The sequence below is a fragment of the Peromyscus californicus genome, unplaced genomic scaffold, assembly GCF_007827085.1.
Source record: "Peromyscus californicus insignis strain IS unplaced genomic scaffold, ASM782708v3 Scaffold_21__1_contigs__length_65335640, whole genome shotgun sequence".
Taxonomy (NCBI): Eukaryota; Metazoa; Chordata; class Mammalia; order Rodentia; family Cricetidae; genus Peromyscus; species Peromyscus californicus.
The window spans coordinates 16,013,577-16,032,046 of NW_026294514.1; the positions used below are offsets into that span (position 1 = coordinate 16,013,577).

General features: G+C 41.6%; 1 protein-coding gene across 1 annotated transcript in view; it reads left to right on the forward strand.

The window, feature by feature from the left end:
* Window positions 1–18,470, forward strand: part of Pard3b (par-3 family cell polarity regulator beta) — a 986,690-nt gene that overhangs the window by 728,585 nt on the left and 239,635 nt on the right. The window lies entirely within an intron of this gene.

Sequence of the window (18,470 nt, forward strand, 5' to 3'; positions counted from 1 at the left end):
ACAAGCCATACATGCTAACAGAGGGAGCCGACCCAATCGGATCCATGGTTCCCACCCACTTAGACTACAGTGAAGCTCATTAGTCAACAAGGCCCACCCATGTGCATAAAAAGTCTAATAAGCCTTGTAGGGACTTGTTTGTATATGAAAGAATACTTATAGATGAGTAGATGTTTGAGGAAATCTTCTCACATGAAAGAGAAGAAAATTAAAAATAGATACATTAATTAAGAAAAGGAAGTCGCCGGGCGGTGGTGGCGCACGCCTTTAATCCCAGCACTCGGGAGGCAGAGCCAGGTGGATCTCTGTGAGTTCGAGGCCAGCCTGGGCTACCAAGCGAGTCCCAGGAAAGGCGCAAAGCTACACAGAGAAACCCTGTCTCGAAAAACCAAAAAAAAAAAAAAAAAAAACGAAAAAAGAAAAGGAAGTCTAGGGATGGAACTCAGTTACAGTGTGCCTGCTTAACTCTGGGTCAGTACCTAGTACTATAAAAATAATAATAGTAATAATTATAGTGTTATCAGAAAGAAATTATATTTATCTTCTGAAAGTGTTCTCTTTGAAACAAGAACTATATTCTATAACAAAAGAACATCATAGATCAATAAAAATAATTTAATAGGATTAAAAATAGAATTTAGAAAACAAGAGAACAGGAAAAAACGTGAACAATGGTAATAAAATGTCAAGGTCATTAGGAGATGGATTCCCAGGACACCCAGACTCTGGTAGGTATTTGAAGAGAACAGAAAAGAGAATGAACAGAGTGCCCCACAATAGCATCAAGAATAAAAGAGACGTTTCTAAAATTGCCTTGGAAGAAAAAACAAAACATGGGTCACACATTAAAAGACTCAATGCCGGGCGGTGGTGGCGCACGGCCGGGCGGTGGTGGCGCACGCGCCGGGCGGTGGTGGCGCACGCCTTTAATCCCAGCACTCGGGAGGCAGAGCCAGGCGGATCTCTGTGAGTTCAAGGCCAGCCTGGACTACCAAGTGAGTTCCAGGAAAGGCGCAAAGCTACACAGAGAAACCCTGTCTCGAAAAACCAAAAAAAAAAAAAAAAAGACTCAAGAATAAACGTAGTGTTAGGTGTCTCAAGTAGTATTGGAAACTAGAAGCCAGTTGTGAAATGTCTTCAACTCTGTGGAAACAGTTTTCACCTTAGAAGGATTTGAGACCAAAAACCAAGGACAAGGGAAGGTTGTCTAGACACAAAGAATCAAAAATATTCTCATACATATCGGAACAAGAAGGGACGAGAGTAGAAAATGTTGGAGCCAGCAGGGCCACCCAAGGGAATGCAAAGGGTGTACCTCACCATATACACCCCAGAGGAGGAAACAGAGGCATGCATCCCATCTTGCCCTTATGGCCAGGCCCAGTTAGCCAAGGTGTGTTCCCTCTGGCCTACCAATCCCTACTTTACCACCTCACCTCCCTGCTGATAAGGCATGTGATCAATCAGTCATGTTACTTGTTACAGAGTTAAGAGGGCGACAAGTCTTTGTTCCACCCTTTCTCGAGAGCAGAACAAATAAAAGAACACAATGACTTTGCCCCCTGCTCTTCTGAGCCACCTTATCATCCATCGGCTAGGATGTTTGCATTTTCCTCCTGACCTCCGGAGAACACACGGCAAGCTTGCCGTCTCTGTTCAGAACACAAGCCAAGCTTCCTGTGATGTGGTTTTGTAGGATGTTTTATAAGTGGGCATGCTGCAGCTATTCCTTCGCCAGGTGACTCTCCCTGACCATATCCCCATAGTCTCTGGGTCTTCTCCACATTTTCTGTCTGTCTACACCATGAAGACTGTCTGCTGAGTACTTGCCCTTCACCCACTTCAGCTCACACACCCTGGCCTGCTTCCTTGTAAATAAACCATTACCCTGGTGGCTAATGCTCAACCAGTGGCTTGCTGTGACTGCTGTGTATTTTTCTACTGTGGTCAAGTCCAGTGAATGCATTTCCATCTTGTATGTATGCGTGTGGGCTTTCTTCCTTGAACACGTTTCCTTCTACTTATTTCCATTAAGTTTCGTAACCCTTATTCAAAAACACTTCCCCCAATGGGTCAAAGTAGGTTTTAACTTTCCTACTGCTGGCAAAGGTGCTGGTGACTGTCAGACCTGTTATAATGATCACACTTTACAATGATGCTATTCTGTGCTTCAAAATAGTGGTTGGAATAAGAAGTTATACAGACTGCAGGATGACTTTCCAGCAAGTGTCGTAAGATTAGCAGCGAGCTATTGAAAATGACAGCTTAAAACACATAGAAGCCTCAAGTAAGATAACTACTTAAAGGGAAGTAGTTGTTGACAAGAATTAGGTAGGATATGTAGATTATTAAGTAAACAAGTTCGAACCAACCTGTGTAAGAGCACTCAGGCCAGGGGGATTGCTGCTGCCTGTTACCATGCAACATCCCAACTCCTGTCATCTGAAGGAAGACACCGTATAATTTTGAGAGGACCCGAGTCAAGAAGGAAAGTGGATCCGGGATAGACAACCCTGAGGCTGTTTTTCCTGGACCTCTCCATCCAGACAGCTTGAAAGCAGTACCTTGAGGGAGGCAGTTTTGTCAGATGCACACTAATCTGAGAAACAAACTGGAAGTTTCCCATTCCCCTTGATATCCCAGCAGACATATTAATATTTATTTGTCACTATCTTCTTATATAAAATAATACCCGCTATCCAGGCTGGTCCGCAGTGCTTGGGTAATGTTATTTCTTTTTCTTTTTCTTTTTTAAAGTAAGGGTAGGCTCCAGAGGTGGTAATGGGGGATGGGACATCAGGATTTGCCAGTTGCCTCCCGCTGGGAAGCAGCAAGGGAGACAGAGTAGAAAAGTGAGGGTTCTGCTGAGCAGGAAGAACCTGGAGGAAGCAAGCATGGCCTGGGCGAGACTTCTAACACAGGGCAACTCTGCAAAGTCTTGGCTGGCGCACAGGAGCTCCAGGGCAAAGACTGTAAGCTAAAGGAGCCCATGCTGAGCAGAAATAACAGCAGCAGACTGACCAGAGGCCCCCTCTGAAGAGAGCAGCCTAGAGGCAACAGCTAAAAAGGATGCTGAAGAAGGCTCTGATAGCTGGAGCTGGTCATGGCTGCACTCCTCAAAACTGAATTGCAAGCCATTCCATGGATGAAAATGCAAGCTATGCGTTTCCCTGCCTGTGCCCCAAGCATCCTCATTACTACCGAGGAGTAGAGATGGTTTTGCCACCCTTCTTCTATCTACTGAAAAGGTCAGTCTAGTGTGCCAGTCATGAAGGCGAAATACTCAGTACCTCAGATAGCTCCCAAGTCCTAATGGAAGGAATAAGGCCACAATGTGGAAGATAGGTAGACTAGAAACGGTGACTCTACTAATTATGAAAGGACACAAGACACTATCAGTAAGAACCACAGGAGCCAGGGTTATCGAAAATACAGTTTTCTCGTTCATGCAAAATGATGATGTTTTCCCGATTCAAAATTATTAGCTCCCAGCCCTATGAAACTAATGAGAAGAAGGGATTGTGAGCTTCAGGCCTCCAGAATAAGCTCTGGTTATGAGAAACTTGCATGCTGATGTTTAGCACCCAACACCGACTCGTGCCCTTCACTATCATCAGGGAACTGAGAGACAACAGATCAGGGAGATTCTCATTTAGAGAGGGAGAAATGCAACACCGTGAAAAGCAAGCGATGATGGTAATAAACGCTTGATGAGGATACCAAAGGACATGTTGAATTCTGGGAAATCGAAGCAAATTGAAAAAGGGAATTCAGGTAAAATAAGAAAAAAAAAATCCATATGGAGATAGAGGGTAATCTGAGCATGGATATTGTATATATATTGGCCCATTACCCACTGCACTGAAGATCAGAATGTGTTGTGCCGTTCACCAAATGATAGCTATTCCTGAACTGGCGTCTGCATTCTTGGTTAATAATGGTGCCTGTAGTTTGGGGCAGAAACATAGAATAAAATGTCTGGAAAAAAAATCTGCTGAATATAAGAGGCAAATTGGTAATCTCTTCATTTTTCGTCCTTCTTTTACTCTGTTACATTGGCTGTTTGTTTAGAGAATGGGAAAAACATTGTATGTGCCACAACTAAATCTTCCAAGGAGAACTCAGAAAATATGGGAAGGGATATCGGGCTTGACGTGAGCTGACTTCCCATGTTCTACTCATCTACAGGCAACAGATAGGTCTTTCGTAGTCGGATGACAAATAGCATCCAATTTGTTTCTTGTTGTCAATACTTTTTTTTTTTTTGCAAATTGTATAAATAGTGTAAAGAAATCCAATTCCCTGCGTGACCCAACTATCACTATAAGATAGGATTTTTTTTTAAAACCTAAACTTAAAAATTCTTTTTTTAAATGTGAGTATTAATTATTCATTTGTATTTAAGAATTTCTTCATTAGCATTTTCCAGAGATAAGAATTGAAGGTATAATTAACCTTTGAAATGAAAACTGAGGTTTAATTAAGGCTAGGTAGCACCTCTGTGCCTGACATCTTCCCAGTCGTGGAATAAAATATTATGAAGGAAAGGTTTCGGCCTCAAAGGAGGGAAATGAATTTTTCGTTTCTTTTTCTTTCTTCCTTTCCTTTTTTAAGAAGACAAGAGAATAAGTGCCACTGTATCCCATGGGATGCCATTTGTTTGTGTCACTTGGTGGGGTGCAGACCACTTTGAATTTACTTTCTCAGACTATAATCACAAAATGCACCCACACCTAAAGTCTCCAGGCCAACGCTAAGTAGCAGTGGGTTTTGACTCCGATGGGCTCTTGTTAGCTCTCGTTAGCTCTATCCCAACAACTGGCAGTCTCTTTGGTTAGCTCAGTAGTCCTTGCACGCCACTGTTACATCAGAAAGACCTGGGGTTCTGGATTTGCTTATGCAGATTTGGGTATGGGTTAAAAGCACATCACAGTCAACATGTGTTGAGCATTATTCTGGGAGTGTCGACTTTGAAGGGCCTCCCAGGTATATATAGAATTTGGTATGATGAGGAGATGAATTCAATTCAGGGTACTCAATCTTATTGCCAATCTTTTTCAATAAGGAACCATCTCCCTGGTTTGCACATCTGTGTTTGATAATGTGAGAGAATGTCTTTGATTAGACTTTCAGGGTAATCACTCAAAGGCAACGTTCTCCTCGACTTTGCTGCATCTCATAAAGTTAGATTTTGCACATTAGTGATGCACTTGATTGCACTGAAATAATATTGGCTTTATGAGAGAGTATAATCTTGTTCAAAATATAACTCCCTCTTCCCAAAGTGCTGCTATTTTTGCTCCAGGTTCCCCTCCACCACGATGCTTATGAGCATTTCCCAAAATACTATTTTCTTTGCCTTTATTGTCTTTTTATAACCTTTAATCATGCTTTTTTTAATGGCACCTTAATAGCCTGAGGCAAAAATCACAAGTGGTCTTCTCTAAATCTTTTTTTTTTTTTTTTTTTTTTTTTTTTTTGGTAACCTTAACAATATTGAACAGAAAATGGTCTCAAGATTTTTCCCTAAAATACTTGTTTAAGGAGCTGGAGAGATGTCTCAGCAGTCAAGAACACTGGCTGCTCTTGTAAGGGAGCCAGCTTTAATTCCCACCAGCCACGTGACAGCTCACAACTGTCCATTACTCCAGTCCCAGGGGAGCCCATGCCCTCATCTGTCCTCCACAGGCACCAGGCATGCACATGGTGCACAGACATACATACAAGCAAAACCCCCCTACACACAGAATATGGTATAAAAAGCTAAAATAAAAACTTGTTAAATTGTCTGCAATGTTTTGTAGTGTTTCTAAGAATCAAAATCCCTGACCTTAGGTGAAAGGATACATACTATCCATGTTTGTTTGATTTCTGTAATGATTTCTCTCTATCATTTAGAAAACTCTACTCTTGGCCTTTCCTTTCTTTTCATTATTTATTGACATGGTTGTGTATGCCAAAAATTAAGCATTTTACTCCACTGCCACTTAATATTGTTTTTAAATCTGACGATTTATAAATTACATTCACACCAAAAGCAACTTTCCCAAACTGTGTGGTCTTGATTCAGTCTTCTGGGTTATCTCTTCAGACTGAAAGAAATGCTTCTGCTTTGTTTGTTTTTCAAAGGGTGACTATATCCTGGGATGTTTCAAAGCACAGTGTTGGCATGGGAGCTGCTGGTGAGACACTGATCATTACATCTTATTGCTCCCTCTCTCTGCTTTCCACCACATTTATGTCTGTGGCAGCCGTGGTTTTGGTGATCCCAAGCCCTCGACTAGTGGTATCAGTTATTAGTCTTGTTTCCTTGTTCGTCGGTGTAGATGAGTGAAACTTAGACCATGTCCTTTGGGGAGAAATGGGACACATTTAGAAACCTGGGAAAGGATGGCCACAGGCTCAGTGATGGCAGCTTTACCATCTCTGCCTGGTGTTTAGTGCCTGGTGTCCTGTGAAGTTTGGACTGGAGGGAGACAGAGACGAAAAAGCGACCGCAGAGACTTGGGAAGTTTCAAGAAACGAGAACCCATGCTCTCTCTCCTGTCTGGAAATAACAACAACAAAAAGGTGACTGGAAAGAGAATGGTGATTACACAGAACTAGGAAGGGGGTACTGGGGTGGGGGTAAAAAGGGAAGAAGCGAGGTTGGGCATGACCAATGCATGCTGGATGCATGGTGAAAGTAGCATATTGCACCCATTAATATGTACAATTAGCATGCATTAACTTAAAGGGTCCAAAGAAAAACAAAGCCTCGAGAACACAGCTGACCAAATAGGAAGGCTCCCCAGAAGGGATTTCTTTTGTGTGTACAGTGGCTACATCAGGAGCTCCGACCCAGGAGCAAATGTGGGGGTGGGGGGGGAGAGATTCCATTTCCAATGATGCATTCTGGTTCTTTATTTGGTTTGAATTCTAATTTAGAACTTAAGGTTGTTCAATGAGGAGGCTGGGTTGCTGGCCTCTCCCCAACATCATTAAATTAAGTGAAATGTAGGGCAGAAACAAAAGAACATGTTCATTTCCAGAGACCAGAGCCTCCCCTCCAAGGGCATGATGGCTTCTGCTGCTGTGTTTGTTTATATAGCATCCCAGAGTCTTCCTGTCAAACTGCTGCCTCCCAGGTGTGCTTCTATTGCTGAGGAAACACAACCAAAGCCAAGTGTTTAAAAGAAAACCATTCTTCATGGAGTAGCGGGGCTCTTTCACAGGACTGAAATAGATGTAAAGGACGTGGAGATGAATAGTCCCACAGCTGATGGAATCTGCCTGGTTTGCTCTCGTTACATAGACATCCACCAGTGCCTGGGATCTCAAGTGTACACAAAGACGGCTGTGTAATTGAGCTTGATACTTTTGTAGGGTCGGCATATTATAGGTTTCCCTCATAATGATAACAGAATCTTACATCAAGTGGAGGAGGAGTGTATATTTAAACCATGTGTGAAAGAAAAAAAAAAAAGGAGAAATAGGAGACCTTTTCTTTGTGCTGTGCAGTTATAGATTGTCTTTTGTGGATGGATATTTATTTCAGATTTTTGTGGTTTTTCATGTCCTGGATTCTAGGGACGGTTGTAAATTGGTTTCAGATGGTAGCTGGTAAACCTGAAGGGCTCAATTTTTAAGGTAATTAACTTCACAGTTCTAGGAGAGATCCATGTCAGCCACAGGATAAAGTAACTTTTTATTTAGTTATCTAGGTATTGTTAGGTTGGTGGGGACCTGTAGGTAAACAGAATGTTTGCTTTGATTTGCTTCTGTAGCACCTTCAGTCAAAAATTTACAAGGCCATAAGAGTGTCCATCTTAGGTCAGACACACAGGCAATATTTAGCCTCTGTCATGGTCCCTGGTACATGCCAAGTCCTTGTGATGTAAAGTGTCAAGGAGCACACAGCTCCAATTCCCTGCAGCCTGGAGTTTTACTCATTCATCCTGCTTCACACCGCCAACATGCTCCTAACTCTGTGGCCATGAGCTATCTCTTTTCCTCTTCAGCCTCTGGCTAATTCCTGTGGCTGCTGCTTTGTCTGTTCTCATTGCTGTCAGGAAAACCAGTGCACATTTCATCATAGAATTCAAAAATACCCCGTTCTGGCAGGAAAAGAGTAACCCTCACACACATACACACCACTGGTTATAAAACACAGAGGAGGAAATCAGCTTCTCATCCTTCTGTTTTTCAAAAAGTCTCCCAAAACATATTGAGGCAAGAATCAGATCAGACTCTGCTAACTCTTGAAATAATGGGCTTTTCTCTAAATAACCTAATGGGATTTGGCTAGACTAGCATCCTTTGGGGATTTACCTACAGATGTCTTTAATTCCTTACTTTGTCCAGCCTGTGCCACCATTTGGCAGTGATGTGTTCCACAAATTGACTATACGGGAGAGAAATTAAAAGCACCAGAGGAAGAAATACAAATGTGGTCCTGGAAAAACACAAGATTTGTTACAGTTATCTCAGAAAACCTTCCTTGAAGATATCCCCAGCCCTGATCCTACACTAACCCCAGCCCTGATCCTACACTAACCCCAGCCCTGATCCTACACTGGGCATGTTGCCCACTGTTCTGCACCTATAATCCATGAGCAATCTTGTGGAATAAGTTCTCAGAGCACACTGTCATACTCTATCTCCTTGGCATCCCTGCCCACTGTGTTGAGCTTGGTCTGTAGAGATCGGGCCTTCTTTTCAATAAGAGGAAACATGCGTTATAGAATATTCTGGCTATCCAATAAATTCCTCAAAGAAATGGCCTCTCTTTGTAAGTCAAGAACACAAGGCTGTTACATGATGTAGAGCAGAGACCCATTTTGTCAAAGAAGTAAGCTGAGTAAAACAAAATAATTTTAGAATTGTTAAGTGATATGATGGAAACCTTTTGTTTCACCGATAAGACTAGGGCATGCCGATGATGTGGTCATTTATCCATCATCGCACAGTTGGAATTAAAACCAAATGATTGACTTATAGCTCAGTGTTCCTTTTACTCCAAATTGATAGCTTCTCCTAGCTTGTTAGTATTTCAGAAACCAAAGGTATGGAAGTAACATCTTACATGCGTAAAGAACTTTAGCATTTTCATCAACACTGCCTTACTTTCAAGGTTATCTCAACAAGGCTGTGAAGGAAAATAGCGTTCTTGTTGGACAGATCATGAAGCTGAGGGTCCAAGAAGCTAAGTGATTCACTCAATCCTCCAGAGCATATTTCTTGATGAAGTTTCTTTCCTAGCAAGCTCTCTTCTGGTGCTGTGAGAGGAAATGATGTCTCCAAAGAAAGCACATTTCAGAGACTACCAAGATTTCCCATCCAAAAAAAATATCATCACTGGGCAACGAATATTCGTCAGATGGATCTTGGCCTGGCCTAGCCTGGCTGTGACTTTGGGGAAGGGAGGCAAACCACTGATAAGTAGTTCCAGGGAGGGAGAGAATCTTTAAATTATAAATAAGTAAACAAACAAATATAATAAGGACATGGTATGAAGAGAGGGAGACACCTGGCCAGCGTCCGATTAAGAAGAGCCATCCTATAATAACATAGGCCTTTCCTTTCTGGAATTCCAGGGGAGATACTCCCTTTTCTGCCTAGTATGTCTCAGCCATACACTGGCCAGGAGTTTCCTCTAGTCTTTAAAGGCAGGGCTGGTGTGTGGACATGTGTCTGTGCTCACAGGGCACACAGAAGAACTCTGCCCTTGGTTAATTTCTGCATTTGCTGCCTCTAAAATCTTATAATCTTAAACAACACACTCTATGTTTCCATTTTTATTGGCCCCACAAATGATGTCACCAGTTCTGAGTAAGAGTCTGAGATCTTGCCAGATATTTTTTTTAATTAACGTGGCACTTTATCCTCTTTTTTTTTCAAGTAATGAACAAAAAAAGTGGGAACTGTGGTGTGTATCATATTTTCTGCAAAAGCAAGACTAGATAAAAGTGCAGACCTAGTAACAAGTGGAAAGGAAGCAGAAATCAGGCTAGCATGATTATCTTACACCTATCAACAAGTAATCATGGATCAAAAATTAAGATTTTTGGAATGAGCCATGGAAAGTGGCGCGGCTTCAACAGTTAGGCAGCTGTTCTATAACAATGTCATAATGAGTGTGACTGGGTGATCCTAAGCTACCCAGTAGCTTGATGTGTGAGCATGTGTTGTTTTCCTTCCAAGTCATTTACATACTTACCAAAAATTCAGGCTAGGATGTGATGTCCAGTGGGCACTCTGGGCAAGCTCTGGGTATCCATGCTTGCCCAGTGCCTAAGAGTCATTTCCTCTTCCATCCCCTTATAAATATTCTTTTATCAAACTTCATATTATGCCTCAGTTATATTTAGAGATAGTGTGACATGACCAATAAAAAAATATAGAATATAATTTCAAGCTTATAAATATTTGTGTTTTATACATTTTGTGGTGTATCTTAAGATAATCATAGGGAACCATTTTTATTAGTTGACTTAGGTCCCTCATTGAGATCTGCTGAGTGTACACAAAAGGACATCCTTCCACTAAGAGTAAACAAGAAATCTGAGGAGGTAGTTTCTCTTCCCCAGACTCCAACTATAAATATTATGTTTCTTCTCAAAGTAATAATTATATGGCTTCTTTCCATCACTGGTCTACTAAGATCCTTTCTCTTCCAGACTTCTAGAATTCTGAATTTTGACCAACATATGCTTATTCACTCATTTATTAATAAAACAAAGAAAAGTATTGAGTACCAATGAGACACAAGTTACTGGGAGGGAGGAGGAGGGAAGAACACGTTTTAGTACTTAATCATGCTGTGCAAGCAGTTCCCAAGGGCTCTCAGATGCACGAGCTCATGTTTGCTGGGGATGCTGAGGCACTTGAGGACAGGAATATGTCTTACACACTCTACATTGGGTGTTGGGCACAGAATAAACTGCATAAAAACTTCTTGAGTTGAATTATTTAGAAGAAAAATTATAGCCTGCCTTAGAAACAAAGATATGATCAAACATAATGACACATGCTTGTATCCATCACTGAAGCAGGGGAGGCAGGAGGATTGCCTGGGCTACATAGTGAACTCTGTCAAGAAACGGGGGAGGCAGAAGGATATCTCAGTGGGTAATGCCAGCTTGACACTCTTGAGTTCAGATCCTCAGAATTCATGTAAAAGCCAGATACAGAAATGCATCCATCTGCAATCCCAGCATGCACTTGTCTGGGGATGGGAAGCAGAAGCAGGAGACTCACCCAGGGCTCTGGAGCCAGCTAGCCTGGCATGTGTTGCAATAGTGAGAGACCTTGTCTCAGTAGAAAGCAAGGATGGTACCCAAGGTTGTCCTCTGACCTCCACATGTATGACATGTGTGCTCCTGTAGGCTCCCACATGTGAGTGAGTGTGTGTGTGTGTGTGTGTGTGTGTGTGTGTGTGTGTGTGTTTCCTCACAAGATATTTTAAAGGCAAGGAGAGGAAGAATAAGGGAGAAAGGGGGGAAAAAGAAAAAATGGAGTAAAAGACAAAAAAGAAAAGAGAGAGGAGGGAGGGGAGTTAAGAAGAAGAAGTGTTGACATGAGCCCGTGTGTGTGCTGAAGAAGGCAGGTGAATTTGTGTGAGGGAAGCCTGAAGATTATTACAACACAGTCTAAGACACCAGAGAAGAGAAACAGTATTCTCAGTAAACAGGAGAAAATAGAAGCATATGAGGCAAAAGAGCCTGAAGTTTACAAGGCATTCTTTAGCTGAGAAAATAAAAGAATGCGTAAAGGTTTCCTGAAAAAGCAAATGGCAGTTTGTAATAGTGCTTAAGGCTCTAATGTCACCAGGAAGGAGAACATGGTATCTCCAGAAACTGCTGGAAAGAGGGAAGGCTTCATGCCCTTCTTTGCTGAAGGTATAAGAAAGCGCTAAGTCAATAGGGAAGCCAGATAGAACACTGGCTTTAGAGGGACCTAAATAACTACTTGTCTGTGCCTACTCATAACTAAGCTACAGACTCACCAAGCCAACTTGAGAAAGATCTTTACATCCTGACCCCACAGAGCCAGTCGTTCAGGAAAGTCTTCATCCCTTTCCGTCCTTGGCAACTGTTCTGTTCTTATTTGTGCCTCCTTAGTTTCTACAAACTATTCATTATTTGCCCATCGACTTGAAATCCACTATTCTGCTGTTTTCAAAGTGCCTCTCTTCCTCTCTCTGCACCCCATTCCTTTAAAAGTGTGACTGTGGCCTGGGTCCTCTCTTCCTCTCTCTGCACCCCATTCCTTTAAAAGTGTGACTGTGATCTGGGTCCTCTCTTCCTGTTCCCTCTCCCACAGTGCATTCCACAGCTCCACAGTTCCTTCCGTGAGATGGGCTAAGATTCATTTAGACCCAAAGATGTGAACCGTATAAAGCAACTGGATGATCCCTTTTAGTTTTATCACCTGTCTGGGGCTTTGGTTCCCTCCTAATCTGTTGTTTGGCGGCTTAGTTGGAAGATCATTCTCATTGATAGGGAAGATGGGAGCGAATGGGAATGCTAATGCTTACCCTTGTCTCTCCTGTCATCGGCTAATACTGTAATATCTGCCCCACGGGGGGTATGAATCATACCTCCTGTTCGCTCTAAACAATCCCTTTTATTGTCTTCTGCATTTTTTTCAAGCCTGAGTTTACTCTCAGATTTAACCCCTCCTGAAGCCACTGGTTTTTTCCAGTCCTTTTGTGTTGGGTTTGGATTGTATGCTGATCATCTTTCATACTAGTCCTGTTTCGTCAACCACACTCCATTCCTGACCTTCCCAGGGCACTGCATTCTAGCTCCTCTGTGGAACCCACACTCCTGCGGTCAACGCTTTACTGTTTAGTGTCTTACTTCCCTCTCTCTTTCTCTCTAATGCTGTCTTTTCCTTTCTTCCTTTCTTCTCTATTATTTGCCTAGACTCTCATCTCGGGGCCATAACATCCCTGGTCCCGTGGAGAACTGTGGGCTGAGAGGTGAAGAAGGTGATTAGGTTTGAGATGTTTGGGAATGGCTCTACACAGGCTTCCTTCCCCTGACTTGTAGGGATTTGGAATTGAGCTTTCTCCCAATGTTGCATCACTAACTTCGCTTTATTGGTTCAGAAAAAAAAAAAAGCTCCCACTCCTTAGTGCCTCCAATTTATGAATGGTGAAGTGGCCAAAGTTAACAGTTTACCTTTCGGCTTTTAGGAAAATACAACTTTAGAAGACAATCTCTCTAAATACTAGTACATGTTGTCTTCACATTATAACATGTAGCATGTTAGAAAAATGGTGTGCATGCTCTCTGGGTGGCTGGATCCTCTGTGACACATTTCCATTGTAATGTACCACCCGATTCATTTTGGTGTCTTCTCTTTGGACTGAGTATGAACAACACTTCTTATTCATGCCTCTATTGTCTGTCATTTATCTACAGGGAACCCTCCTCTGTTTGATGGCCTCTCCTAACCCATGCCCCTAATTCTTCTCTGCTCCACATTTACTTCATATATTTGAGAGATATCTGTAATTAAAGTTGTTTCATAGCAATGATTTTGTGGGACCAAGGAGCAAACCCCAGGCCTTTCAAATGCTGGCCAAGTACTCTCTCACTAAGCTCTGGACAGACATATTTAGTCCATAGAAATCTATTATGCTGTTTCAAATTAGGATCATCAGGATGACATCATTTCTTTGTCTTGTAACTAAGCATTGATTTTTAATGCGAATTCTACATAATTTCATGCCAGTCTTATTTGTTCCATTAATTTTACTTCATAGTGTGTATTTATTACATTTTATTTCTATAGCCCCAAATGATGGGCACCTATTCCAAACTTCCTTAACACGCAATGGAATTAAGAAACATCCTCTTGGATACCTTGTAAAGGACCTGAGGGAATTTCTCTGGCTTGGAACCTGGGGGGCTATAGAATGCATTTTTAAACTCATTCTATTTTATTTTAGTATTTTGATGCTGTCTAATTATATACAAAAGTACATTTCTAACATAAGCATTTTCAGCTCCTAAGGTCTTTACCAATACATGGTGTCACTCACTTTTCCAATTTTCATCATCAAAGTAATAAGCTGTACTTTTATATGGATTTCTCCCAACACCAGTGTGTTTTGTGATTCATATTGGCTTGTTATAACTCTTAGGAATTCTTGTTGGGTTTATTTTTTGTTTATTTTGTACATCTATTCTTAGATTTCTTATTCTTCTGGTTTTTTTCCCCTTTTCCTCATCAGTGTGCAGTATTATCAAATCTGCCAGTGGTATACCTTATGAGATAAGATCCTTCATTCTGAAGCAATCAAGCCTACCATATAATTTCTATTAGATGTGATCATGAGTTGTGTTTTAGCATCTTAGGGAATATTTTCTTACCTCTAAGTCTCAAAAATATTTTCTATTTTCCTACCTTTAGTGTGTGTGTATGTGTGTGTGTGTGTATGTGTATCACGTGCGCGTTCTCGTGTGCATACTAAGACACATGGATGTCGATCTTCTAAAAGAACAGCTTTTAGAGTCAGTTCTCCCCTTTTCCCATGGGGTTCAGGTATCAAACTCAGGTGTTCATGCTTGCTGTCCAAGTACTCGGACACACTGAACCGTCTCAATAACCCAATAACTTACCCTTCATATTTCGATCTTCAGTCTGTGTCCATTCTAGTTTGGTTCTAGTTTGGTACCTAGTTAGTTGCAAGATGTAGACGTCCAACTTTACTTCTTCTTCATATAATATACTACAGGATCTTTCTAACGGCAGCTGGCAAACATGCTCATTTTCCCCATGTTCTGCAGTGCCCCAGGAGGGTGTGCAGTACCCTGGGCAAGGCCAGGGAGGGACCTGGCATCCCATCTGCAAGGTCTTTATCCAGCTCTGCCCGCCTCCAGATTTGTGACAACTAGAATTACTATTTCATATCATGTCAAGTTCAACCATATGTTTGGAGGAGAAAATGAGACAGTCTGGATTCTAGACATAGCACTCACTATCACTTAAGTTTTTTGTTCGTTTGTTTCTTTCTTTCTTTCAGACAGGGTCTCTTTGTGCAGCTTTGGTTGGTTTGGAACTCATTATATAGCTCAGGCCTTCTGAGTGCTGAAATTACAGGTGTGAGCCACCAGGTCCAGTTTCAGTTGTATTTATTGAGTAGTTGTATTCATGGTTCTTTTGTACCCCACTTTTCTCTATACAGCATCATAGTATGTATCTTTTTCCCTTTTGGTGATATTTGTTATAACTATGCCTTTTTAATATGTCTTATTTGCCTTCCTTATTCATTTCGTTTTTAAAGAATTCATTTCTTGCCAGGCAGCATTGGTGCACGCCTTTAATCCCAGCACTCGGGAGGCAGAACAGGTAGATCTCTGTGAGTTCGAGGCCAGCCCAGTCTACAGAGTGAGATCCAGGACAGGCACCAAAACTACACAGAGAAACCCTGTCTCGAAAAAACAAAACAAAACAAAAAATCATTTCTTTTTGTTTATGTGTATGTGTGAGGGCCTGTATGTATGTATGTATGCATGCATGTATGTATGTTTACTATATGTGTGCTTGGTGTTCCTGAAGGCCAAAACTAGAGTTACAGGCAGTTGTGAGCTGCCATTCGGGAGCAGGGAATTGTGCCTAGATCCTCTGCAAGGGCGGCCAGCGCTCCTAACCACTGACCCATCTCTGCAGCCCCTTCATCCTTTTCCTTCTTGATATTTCTCTTCCTTTCTCTCTTCACTCCCAAACCCATGATCATTTCCGTTTTACACGTGGAGGAAGTTTATTTGTCCATGTGTCCTAATTGGAGCATAACCTGGGGGAGGCTACAGGGAGGGGAGAAAGTCTCAGAGGAAGTCAGTGCACAGTCTCGATCGCCCTGTAATTTGTTCATGTGAAATAAGGTATTTAATTGCTAAGCATAACTGGGTACTTGGTTTCTTGACTGGATGCACATTTTTATCTGTACATTTTCTCCCACAGTATATGTGGAAAGCCATTCTAAAGACGGGGTTCAGGCAATGAGAGTAAGTGGTAGAGGGAAACTCTGCTGTTATCATCTGTGGGACTAGGAACACCCCATAGCAGAGATACACTTACCTGTCAAGTATGGTGAAAAAAAAAAGCTATTGAGTCACCCAGGGCTCTCTCTGCCTGCACAGTGACATAAGCCCACTCGCTTCCCTGTCCCCACCCTTCCTTACATAAATTTTAACAGAATATCTCTGAACCATTCCCTAGTCTCATTTATCAATACCACTGATTAAGCCTAAACCCTCTGCTTACGTTCAAGCCATGACTTGATTCAATTTCGAGAGCCTGAGCTTCATCTTGATCCTTGAGATAACATCTTCAGATGGGCATGTTTTCAGCATCAGAGTCGATTTCCAAAGATTCTTGTTAGAAAAAGCCAGACAACAATGAGAAATAGTCACTGATGATTCAGGTATTTTATATCAATTGTTGTTCTTCCTTGGCACTCAAAATTGAGTCCCAGCATTAAATATAGGCATTATTAGACAATTAATGTCAGAAAAAAGAATAGTCTGCTTTATTTTCGTTTTTCTGTTTCCATTACACTTATAGCTATTTATTTCTGTTGTTCAATCATAACTTACTTTGACTTCTTGTTCAATAGGCTCTGCAACAAATTTACAGTTAAATAGCATTACATGTCTCCCCTCAATCAGTCATCTTGTTCTACTTCAAGTAAACAGACAAGAATGGAGTGAGTGGGGCACAGAACGTGTATTCTGTTCCTCCTAGAGCATCTCCAGTCAACTATCACAACTGAAAACTACCAGCCCTTCCCCATTTTCTTACTCTTATATATTGTATTATTCTTTAAAAATGGACCACCTAGCTAGGCGGTGGTGGCACATGCCTTTAATCCCAGCTTCCTGGAGGCAGAGGCAGGCAGATCTCTGTGAGTTTGAGGTCAGCCTGATCTACAAAGGGAGTTCCAGGACAGCCAGGGCTGTTATATAGAGAAGCCCTGTCTCAACGCCCCCCCCAAAAAAAATAATTAAAAATAAAAAAGGACCACCTGTGGTGATTTAAAAGTTTAAAGATATATGCACAAGTGTAGATTAGATTTCAAACTTTTTGAATGATGTGACTTACCTCTTATTGTTCAAAGATTAAGAACAAAAGCCCTCACTGTTTACACTTTTACTCTCGAGATCTTCAATCAAGAAGAGCTACCTTGAAGGCCATGACATAGTAAATTATGGTTTTGATGAGGAATCACTTTGAACAGCGTACACTCAGAGTTCATAACTAGACACATCATCCCTGAACCTAAAACACCCATTCTCTAATCATGATCCCATACACCTATATCTGAAGAATCAATGCAACAGGAATTTAAGGTCCACAGCAACTTTATGTTTTACTGGGAATGTCAAGGATTTGTCAAGATCTACATCCTATCTTTTAAAGTCCTTTATTTTGGGATCTCCCCCTTAAGGGAAAAAAATTTGCCAGGGAGAATTATAGGATTATCAGAATGTTAATACCAAGGCACATTTCAAATAAAATAAATGTGTTTTCTGACAGCATAAGAAATTTGCACAAGTAGTATAATGTGTTTCTCAGAAGGAATAGTCATGATCTGGGATGTTACTAAAGAATATTGAGTGCACATGTATGTGTCTCACACACTCTCTGTTAGGGTTCAGGATCTGCTTAAAATCCAACAAAAAAGTTTCTGTTTGTTTTGTACTTTTTGCTCAACATCTCAAATCCTTTCTTCTAGCTGATAATAGGGGAATTCAAGACACCCAGGTCTGTGAATGGAACCCTTCGTGTTGTTTTCATGGTTCATGATGGTGGGGCACCTATGCTTAGGTAGAGATACTGCCCAGCCCCTTGTGTTATTTCTATATGTTATCCTCATTTGCAAACGCATCCTCTCCTAGGTGATCTAATAAATATAATAGAATCCTTCCTTTTCTTTTAGCTACCTCAGAACTTGCTAGATACATTTTGCTTTTAGCTTATCAAAGTGGCTACCTTCATGATTAGCTCACACTAGCTAACTTTATGTGGCATGAATTCTGTACAATTGGTAAGAAGAGTTATTACAGTGTTTTGACACTGAGAAGTGGAGGGCATGGGGGATTAATGGCTACCTGGTATTCCAGAGTGCTGAGAAGAGAATCCACTTCTCTGAATTTGAACCTTCTTGCTTTACCTCTGGACCACATTCCTGATGATGGAGCCGTTCTCTCAGAAAGTGTTGGTTCACAAACCCTGTAGTCCTCAGTGTTAGACTGTCAAAATGCATGCAGGTGAAGTGGATGTCTATCCGAGGAGAGCACTGGATCATCTGTGCCCCTCCCTAAAGCTGTGGTACCTCAGTTCCCCTGGGGATGTACCGGTGGCGGCAGAGCACTTCAGGAAGTGTGCAGTTACAATGCTATGTTCTCTGCCAGCTCAAACACAGGAAGCCAGCAGCAGCTAACAACGTAACGTTCATTATGCTATGAGATTATCTT